Source organism: Haliotis rufescens, unplaced genomic scaffold (assembly GCF_023055435.1).
Source record: "Haliotis rufescens isolate VD_foot unplaced genomic scaffold, xgHalRufe1.0.p SCAF_1, whole genome shotgun sequence".
In the NCBI taxonomy this organism is placed as follows: domain Eukaryota; kingdom Metazoa; phylum Mollusca; class Gastropoda; order Lepetellida; family Haliotidae; genus Haliotis; species Haliotis rufescens.
Window position 1 is genome coordinate 19560840 of NW_025963779.1, and position 10292 is coordinate 19571131.

At 38.3% G+C, this 10292-nt stretch overlaps 1 protein-coding gene across 1 annotated transcript in view; it reads right to left on the reverse strand.

The window, feature by feature from the left end:
* The window catches only part of LOC124113387, a 48084-nt gene extending 38349 nt beyond the window's left edge, over positions 1-9735 (reverse strand). The window contains exon 1 of the mRNA XM_046473692.2: positions 9291-9735. The gene's annotated coding sequence lies outside the window, so the exon portion shown is untranslated. The remainder of the gene's footprint in view (positions 1-9290) is intronic.
* Between the last annotated feature and the right edge of the window lie 557 nt (positions 9736-10292).

The window sequence follows — 10292 nt, forward strand, 5'->3', positions numbered from 1 at the left end:
ACTTGTTCTGATTACGGGGGCTTGCTGTATATACAGATCGACTTGTTCTGATTACGGAGGCTTGTTGTATATACAGACTGACTTGTTCTGATTACGGAGGCTTGTTGTATATACAGACTGACTTGTTCTGATTACGGAGGCTTGCTGTATATACAGACTGACTTGTTCTGATTACGGAGGCTTGCTGTATATACAGATTGACTTGTTCTGATTACGGAGGCTTGTTGTATATACAGACTGACTTGTTCTGATTACGGAGGCTTGCTGTATAAACAGATTGACTTGTTCTGATTACGGAGACTTGCTGTATATACAGATTGACTTGTTCTGATTACGGAGGCTTGCTGTATATACAGACTGACTTGTTCTGATTACGGAGGCTTGCTGTATATACAGATTGACTTGTTCTGATTACGGAGGCTTCCTGTATATACAGACTGACTTGTCCTGATTACGGAGGCTTGCTGTATATACAGACTGACTTGTCCTGATTAGCGAGGTTTGTGCACATACAGTACCCTATTTGTCAACACCTGGTGACAATACTGATTTTTCAGTGATTAATGTGGTTTTTATTATTGTTTTGCCTTTTTCTCCCAATGGAATCTGTTTCGGCAGAAAATTGAAATAGATTATTGTGTAATTGATGTTTAATGTTTAATTACTCAAATCCTTTAGATTATACTCAAAAAATGACATGACATTCCTGTCTTTCACAAGACTACCACTGCAATAACACTTCACATCACTCGCTAATTATTGTCAAATGTCTGTAGGTTTTTATTTATTCAAAGTTTACATAGAAACTGTTCATATTCAGAAGATGAATGACTGAATTAAGTCCGTAAAAATGTAAGATGATTAGCGCAGATCAATTTATCAATGGCATTACATTTATCCTTTTCCATTAATGTGCCCGATTAAGTATAAACATATAGTCTTGAAATGTTAGAAATACATAATTTGGTATTTGTTTAGTTTTAATGTAAAGAACTTCCCACGAGATTGGATATGATACGAGTGACAGAGGATGGTATGTTAGATTTTCATGACATTAATCATACAGAAAAAGACTGCCACATATTGGTAGCTGACCAATCAGAACTGAGTCCATTAAGGAGGCTTATACCGTGTGGATTATGACCACGAATTGTAATTACTCTCAATATGAACCTTTATAGATTAAGCTGCTTATTGCATTTCATATTCTCTAAACAGTGGTTCCCTCTGTTGACAGCTGAGTGATTGGGGACTGTATAAGAAGTGATGTGGGACGTCAGCCATAACTAAGTTACTGGATCACCATGTGGGGATTAAGTTCAGTACATAGATTAGCTAGGTCTTCAGCAACCGCTTGCTGTGAAAGGCGACTATGCTCGTCGTAAGAGGCGACTAATGGGATCGGGTGGTCAGGCTCGCTGACTGGGTTGATGCATGTCATCGTGTCTCAATTGCCTGGATGAATGCTCATGATGTCAATCACTGGATTGCCTGGTCCAGATTGATTATTTACGGACTGCCGTCATGTAGCTGGAATATTGCTAAGTGCGGCGTTAAACAACAAACAAACATGGATTAGCAGAGAGGTTTGATACAGAGAATTACAGAGGGAATCTTGAGGCAATAAAACCTTGTTAAAGACAAACCCCTGACTTACTGAACAGGTAAAAGACATTTTAAACGTGAAGGTCACTAAACATGAACATAATAATAAAAATTTAAATCTTTTGACCGGGGTTTGTATTATTTCTCATCACTTGTGTTTTCTGATTACTTCTAAATGCATTAAAATAAAATTAGTTTTAATTTATTTTGTGGTTGAATTTTGTTTGGGTGTTTAATGTAATGACACATTTTTATTTTGATAATGAAACAGAGACTGATTCAGTTTGTTGACTTATATGAAATACTGAGAAACCTGATACTAAACTGCCGGGTAAAAGGAAGTACCGATATACACTTGAAAATTAGATATGACCCCAAAATTTAAAACATTATTAGACGTTACTAGGCTGAGACAGTCACCGAAACACTGCAAACTTAAGGTCCCAAACACAGCTATGATACCTGTATCAAATACATCACCATCAAATAACCACCATTAAACATGGATGTATACTTTCTTTTGTTGCCTGGCAATTAGTCTGGATGTTAGATGATACTAATTTTCACATTATTTGTTTTAATCTTGTATACGTCCTGGTTACAAAGATATTGAAACGTTTGTGAAATGAGTTGTCATTTCCCGTAGCAACATTGCCAAGCGGTTGGTGCAGGGTGTTGTCGATGATTTGAAATGTAGGCTAGTTGTGAGAAAGATAACTCAACTCGATGAACACCATCCTCGTTTATCCAGGGTGTAATATCTCCCTTTGCTCTGAATACATACCCTGGATCCATTCACCACCATAGCTTTGTTTCGAAGTGACGTCAACAGCTCCTTCTCTCTTATCACTAACTAGGAAATAACTACTATTGCTTGTGAGCTTGAAATCAACAATCAATCAAAATGCCTCTTCGAAACACAAGTTCGGCATACATCTACATTCAACATTGCAACCCCATCTGAGCAAGCCCTCGATATATTTAATTGAATCAGAAAACTGAATTAGCTTTTTACTTCAAAAAATGTTTCATTAAGCACAAAGACAGCAGAGAAGAGTTCCAATACAGGACATAGTTAGTGAATACATAGTGACTAGTTGTGAGGAATACGGTCTTCAGTAGCCAGAGTTTGTGTTATCTTAGTCTTCCTCAACCACTGTAGGATAGACATGAATGACAACACAAGTCGGTCATCTTTGAGAAAACTCTTATTAAAGTGTTACCATCAACAAACAATCTATACCGGATCCAGCAATTTTAAAACGGGAGGTGGCCAAAATATCAATATCCTATTTCAGTCACTTATATATACCACAAGGGGTCCACATTGGTGGTTGTGTCCATGTGTTACAGTGGCACAAGGAATACTGAGTGAGTGAGTGGGTAGGAATTTACACAGTGTTAACAATGCTCCAGTCCAATCACTGGGGGTACACACAACTTGGAATCTCACATTGTACCCTACTAGAGAACACTTCAGCAACATGGCTCTTCTTCTGTCACACTGACAGGAGTGCTATTATTAAAGATAAGTTTCCACAAGTACCGTATTCGACGTAATAAGCGCCCAGGGCGCTCTCAAAATTAGAAATAAGGGGCTCATATTAGAATATTATTTTGGTGAAAAAAACAGAGTTGAAAGATAAATTTCGTGGTTTATGCTGACAGCCTGAAGTGTTTATACACGACAGATATATTTTTCCAGAATTTAATTGCCCATAATTAAGGGTGCATATAACACACGAGTGCGTATTATACGCGAATAAATAAGTCTTGTGTACATTGATCAATCAGAAGGGGTGCAAATTGGGATTGTTCACCAGCCAATATATTAGCAAATGTCGCCTTGGGCGCTTATTAGAGAGGGGCGCTTATCACGTCAAATACGATATATGTTGGTCCAATACACAGAAGGAAGAGAAGCGATACACACAAAACTTGCATCAATTTTGAGTCAGCTGATCAACCATGCCCCTGCGTGCTGCATGTTCGGTGTAGACATGTAAGATCACTTACTTCCACCTGTACTGAAATGTGTCATTGAGAGAATGAAAGAAACTGAAGTCCAAACGTTGACCATGTCTTCACTAATACAGAAGCTTATAATTGTTTTTTTAATACTTTGTTCATAGGTGAGTGAGTGAGTATGGTTTTACACCGCTTTTAGCAATATTCTAGCAATATCACGACGGGGGACACCACAAATGGGCTTCACACATTGTACCCATGTTGGGGAATCGAACCCGGGTCTTTGGCGTGATGAGTAAATGCTTAAACCACTAGGCTACCCGATGGCCCCTTGTTCGTAGGTACACTAAATTGGATTGTGAATTAAATTGAAATTTGGGTCTTTACTTTAGTCTGCTATTTTCAGTAATGGAAGTTTATTGAAAAATATAAATTGTCCCAGAATTGTTTTGTTTTTTTCCCTTGAAATAAAGAAAATGCTTCAGATTGTTGAAAATGAATTGTCAGCCACAGAAAGTACATTGTTGCAAGATGTTGTTTACCAAAAAATATTTAGGCTCACAGTTTTAAATAAAAAAGAATATCTGGTGTTGCAACTGTAGCTGTAAAAGTCACCATACAAAATCCCAATCTAACATCATTTCCATATTATTACCAAAGTTTATGTTTATTTGACTGAACACTGTTTCTAGTTGGTCATAAAACAGTTTTCTGAAAAGCACATCTGAATGTAGTTCCTTCCACTGACCCAGATGTGTTTACAGGCAGGTTGCTGTCGGAGATAACATCAAGGAGTCATCCCCTCTGTTGAAATCAGCTTAAGATCTTAATTAGATGAAGCTGATCTGTGTGAAGGGCTGCCCCCACCTTCAGCCAGCTCTGTGATGTGGATCCCCCTGCTAATACATGGCTGACCTCCACTTGGTACAGAGGAGCTGGAGGGCCAAGTGGAACCCAGCATACATGTTTTCCTACAGTGGGCCAGTGTGAAGTTGTTCATAGGTTGACCTCCTACCTTAGTCTTGTGGATAAGAAACTGTCAGTATGTCACAGATGGTCTCAAATTTTGTAACATTGAATAACACAGATTATTTTAATACATATTATCTTATCACATGACAAATGTATTTGACTTTTCCTTGTAATTATAAAAGTGGTGTTTTGATTGCATTTTTTTATTAAATTCGATATTTATCACATCTTTTGGTTTTTGAACGCTTGGATGACAGATTCATTAGCTCCTTGACTTGATGAAGTGGAGAAACAAAGTATCTACGTGTGTATATTCCTCTGATCATATGAACAGTTATTCCAAAACCTATTTGGACCAGTAGTGTTTGTTTGTTTGTTTGTTTGTTTGTTTGTTTGTTTGTTGTTTAACGCCACACTCAGCATTATTCCAGCTATATGACGGCGGTTTGTAAATAATCGAGTCTGGACCAGACAATCCAGTGTTTAATATCATGAGAATCGATCTACACAACTGGGATATGATGACATGCATCAACCAAGTCAGCGAGCCTGATCACCCGATCACGTTAGTTGCCTCTTACGACAAGCATAGTCTCCTTTTACGGCAAGCATGGGTTGCTGAAGACCTATTCTACCCCAGATCTTCACGGGTCTGGCCGAGTAGTGCACTGTTTGCAACTCCTTGTTAAGGCTGGACACAACAGAAAGGGGTAAAAAGCATTTTCTGAAAGAGCCTGTTATTATGAATTAATTCTTAATCAACAGTTATGTTGTTAATTGGTCCTGATTAACATTTTCGATTATAACATCCTCAATGAAGTTAAACAAAATCAGGTAAGATTATAAGATTATTGCTTCAACAAAACAGCAGAATGGCCCCTATGGGCAATATGAGATAGCGATGCAATGAATCGCAAAGAACAACAACAAAACACTGTGGTTTTTTTCACGATAAAACACTGTTCTATCATGACGTGTTTTCTGGAGATTTGAACATGCGCTCACAACTTGATGACGTTATTTTTGAGAGGGGAGTGTCCAGTGAGTTGTTCCCCATAGATGTAGCTGGGCAACATAGATCAACATGATGGCTGAATGATTACATCCAAGTGCGGGAGAGATATGACAATCGGTATTGGGAGAAAAGGGTACAGGTAATTGACATGAGGATTGTGAGAATATGTGGGGAAAACCCAGCTGTGCATCAAATGGACTTGTCCAACATTGCTGGGGTTGGATTCTATTGAGGGAGTCATCATTATTAAAATACGGGCTGTGTGGGCCCCTCATGGTTTATTTTCCCTGCAGTGTTTTATTTATTTATACAACAATCACAAGTTGTTTATTTTTTAATTGAAAGATACAAATAGGTTTGGGTTTTTTAAAAATTAATCTTTGCTGACATTGTCCCAGTCATTATGACTGAAGTCTATCTCATTCTCCATCTGACTCCTTCAACATAGGACAGGATGCACATCCACGAGTCTGGGTGCAGCTTAACATACACGACCACTTCCTGCTGCGGTTCATTCATGATGAGTGTATAATAATTATAGCATGATGACAATGCAATAGCCACTTGACTGTCTCTCCATCAGGGGGCTGTGTCTCTACTTAGAACAGCAAGGGTGGGTCATAGGGCTTCGGCCTCCATGATCTAAATAGCCATTTCAAGACGACAAATGTTACAGTTATGGTATAATTAAGTGAATTTTCTTGGAATGTGATAATCAAAACATTATAAACATCTATTTACTCCATGAAGCTAAATCTATTAACTCCATGAAGCTAAATCTATTACCTCCATGAAGCTATATCTGTTAACTCCTTGAAGCTACATCTATTAACTCCATGAAGCTACATCTATTAACTCCATGAAGCTACATCTATTAACTCCATGAAGCTACATCTGTTAACTCCATGAAGCTTCATCTATTAACTCCATGAAGCTACATCTATTAACTCCATGAAGCTACATCTATTAACTCCATGAAGCTACATCTGTTAACTCCATGAAGCTACATCTATTAACTCCATGAATCTGCATCTGGCGTGATACATCCAGTGTCACTATGTTCCATGTAATCCATCAGTCAATGCAACAGCTACGTCTTCATCAGAGCCCTGATGTAACAACATGGCAGGGATGATCCCAGGCTATTTAGGATCTCATGACTCTAAGAGCAATCTTCAAACTTCTATTAATACTCTTTATTAGATGTGAGGCCCAATATCCCGTATATAAGCCCAGGGCATATACTGTCGGGGTTCAAAGGCACACTGATCAAAAGCCGGGTGAAATGCTGTGAGGGCAATAGTCTTCTCTCGGCCCTGTAATACCCATGGCAGTGTGTGTGGAGAAGAGGGGTTATGTACGGAACAATTATTTATTCAGAAGACGAAATGATGGGGACTTAAATTGAAGCCATGGTGCTCGTGGCGGAGCATCGTGTACGCCAGTGATGTCATTAAGTAGTCATCAAGTGGACCAGATGTATAGTTATGAAATAGCCTTGGCAAAAAACAAGGATGCTTCACCTGTGAACTTTCTTGTGGCATGATACTGTACGGAAATATCTACAAATTGGCATCTTCAAGTTCTCATGAGCCTACATACACGCATCTGACATCTGATCATATGCAATGAAAAGGACAGTTTTGATAAAAGGGACACAAAAACTGAAACAATTGGCCAACAATGAGATAGATTAGAAGTAGGAAGTTGTGCACCCTCGACCACCAAAAATCTTATGTATCTCGATTGTTTGTTTGAACAAAATTGATGTGAAACAAAATATTTTCTTCATTTAAAGCATTTATTGTTTATTGTTAAGCAAAGTTTATCTCTGCAGCTGATCACTGTGTAGGATTAACGAGACTGATCAATGAGTGATTTCGGTAATTTGTTGCGAATTACCCGTAGGTGTGTCGGAGTTGGAGTGCGAGACTGTCGGATTAACGGGTTTAAATAGCGCTGATTTAATCGGTTCCCATCATTAGTGTCGGATAAAGCCGATTGTCAGATTAACAAGACTTGACTGTATTTTACAGAAAATACAGTATTTAAATTATAGTTATAAAATATAATACAAAGGAGCCCAGAGACTTTCAGCCTGATACGGCAGTAATCTAGACTTGCCAAACATTATAGACTTGCATGGGCTGTATTGGATATATTTGTTTCAGGGTGTGTATAACAGACTACAACCTGCCCTAAACCAGGGGAATTCCCACCCGGGGATGCTCAGGTCTGGTGGACAATCACTGAGAACATACACAGAAAGTGACTTTATGCCATTTTTGATAATTTCAACATTTATATTTGCCAAACAATGCAGTCAGCAGGCTTTGTCATAATGGTCTGTAAGTCATAAAGGTCATAAAGTGACCAAAATGTCCCCGATCAGAGCATGCTCCACAGGGATTATGGAGTGTGATGCCATATCGCTTCAACTGACCAATCAGCATTGAGAATCAGTAAAATCCAAATCTTAAATTCTGTCCTGAGTGGGCAATAATGACCGATTTTCCATTTGTGAAGACATGTTGAGAACTATTGTCATGAATCAGGACTCACAAAATGAAATCCCAGTGGGCCCATGATTGGTAGCATGTGTGTGAATGAGCTGTGTACTGAATGTCCAAACTGATCATTATCTGAAAATGAAATCTATACGTATCTATAATCAAATCTGATAAAGTGATAACTAGTCATTAATGTAGATCTGATTACTGGCAGCCATATTTGTTAATGACCCCCAGGAGATTAGTGGACTGACATCTTGTTTCTCCTGACAGAACGAGGGATGTCAGAGTGAGTGAGTGAGTGAGTGAGTGAGTGAGTATGGTTTTACGCCGCTTTTAGCAATATTCCAGCAATATCACGGCGGGGGACACCAGAAATGGGCTTCACACATTGTACCCATGTCGGGAATCGAACCCGGGTCTTCGGCATCACGAGCGAAGGCTTTAACCACTAGGCTACCCGACCGCCCCGAGTGATGTCAGACGAAAACGTGACATTGAAAACTGGATTACATGTAGTCATTAATAACATGATAGACTTAGTGACTGAAATAGCCAACATGTCTTGAAATAATTAATACTAATGATCCATCATAATGCTGAGAATTAAACTGCTATTATATATTTATGGTACAATATTCACGAAGATATGTTTTTAGAACCAGTGGGTAATTGTATATTTTCAGAAACAAAACTGTTTAACAAAATAAGTACACCAAGTTATCAATGTTTGTTTGTTTTGTTGTTTAATGCCGCACTCAGCAATATTCAAGCTATATGACGGCAGTCTGTGAATAATTGAGTCTGGACCAGACAATCCAGTGATTGACATCATGAGCATCGATCCACAAATTTGGGATACAATGACATGCATCAACCAAGTCAGTGAGTCTGACGACCCGTTAGTCGCCTCTTACGACAAGCATCATTGGGTTGCTGAAGACCTATTCTACCCCTGATCTTCATGGGCACAGTTATCAATATTTGTATAATTGGTTACATATAAAAACATATATGACATGTTATATAATTATTGGTTTCAGCCTGTTAAGAACTATGGCTTTTTGTCCCACAATTAATATTAGTCAGTAAAATAAGTTGTCAAAATTGCAATTTGTCAGATGTAGTTCCAAATATCTACAAATATGAACTTCATATACTGTTGATAATGAAAGTTTCATAAAACAACAATTCCACAAGATGTCAACATGCTTACTTACATGAATGTGCGTGTTGTCAAAGAACAAGTCCAAGTGTATCGCTGACGCTCCAGTCAGCCTGTGGTGGACTTTATATCATAACTAACTCAACACTTCCTATCTAGAAGGAGGCTCTGTACTGGGGCACCGTGACACACATTATCACAATACACTCAGCAGTGTCTCCATAACAATACACTCAGCAGTGTCTCCATAACAATACACTCAGCAGTGTCTCCATAACAATACACTCAGCAGTGTCTCCATAACAATACACTTAGCAGTGTCTCCATAACAATACACTCAGCAGTGTCTCCATAACAATACACTCAGCAGTGTCTCCATAACAATACACTCAGCAGTGTCTCCATAACAATACACTTAGCAGTGTCTCCATAACAATACACTCAGCAGTGTCTCCATAACAATACACTCAGCAGTGTCTCCATAACAATACACTTAGCAGTGTCTCCATAACAATACACTCAGCAGTGTCTCCTTCTGTGGATTCAGTGGAAAAATTGTTAAAAGATACCACAAGAACTGCATGTTTGTTAAAAATTGCCCAAACAACTGCATGTTTGTTAATGTTACCTCAAGAACTGCATGTTTGTTAATGTTACCTCAAGAACTGCATGTTTGTTAAACATTACCTCAAAAACTGCATGTTTGTTAAAGTTACCTCAAGAACTGCATGTTTGTTAAAGTTATCTCAAGAACTGCATGTTTGTTAAAAATTGCCTCAAGAGTTGCATGTTTAATGATGTTACCTCAAGAACTGCATGTTTCTTAAAAATTGCCTCAAGAGTTGCATGTTTAATGATGTTACCTCAAAAACTGCATGTTTGTTCAATGTTACCTCAAGAACTGCATGTTTGTTAAAGTTACCTCAAGAACTGCATGTTTATTAAAGTTACCTCAAGAACTGCATGTTTGTTCAAAGTTACCTCAAGAACTGCATGTTTGTTAAAGTTACCTCAAGAACTGCATGTTTGTTCAAAGTTACCTCAAGAAATGCATGTT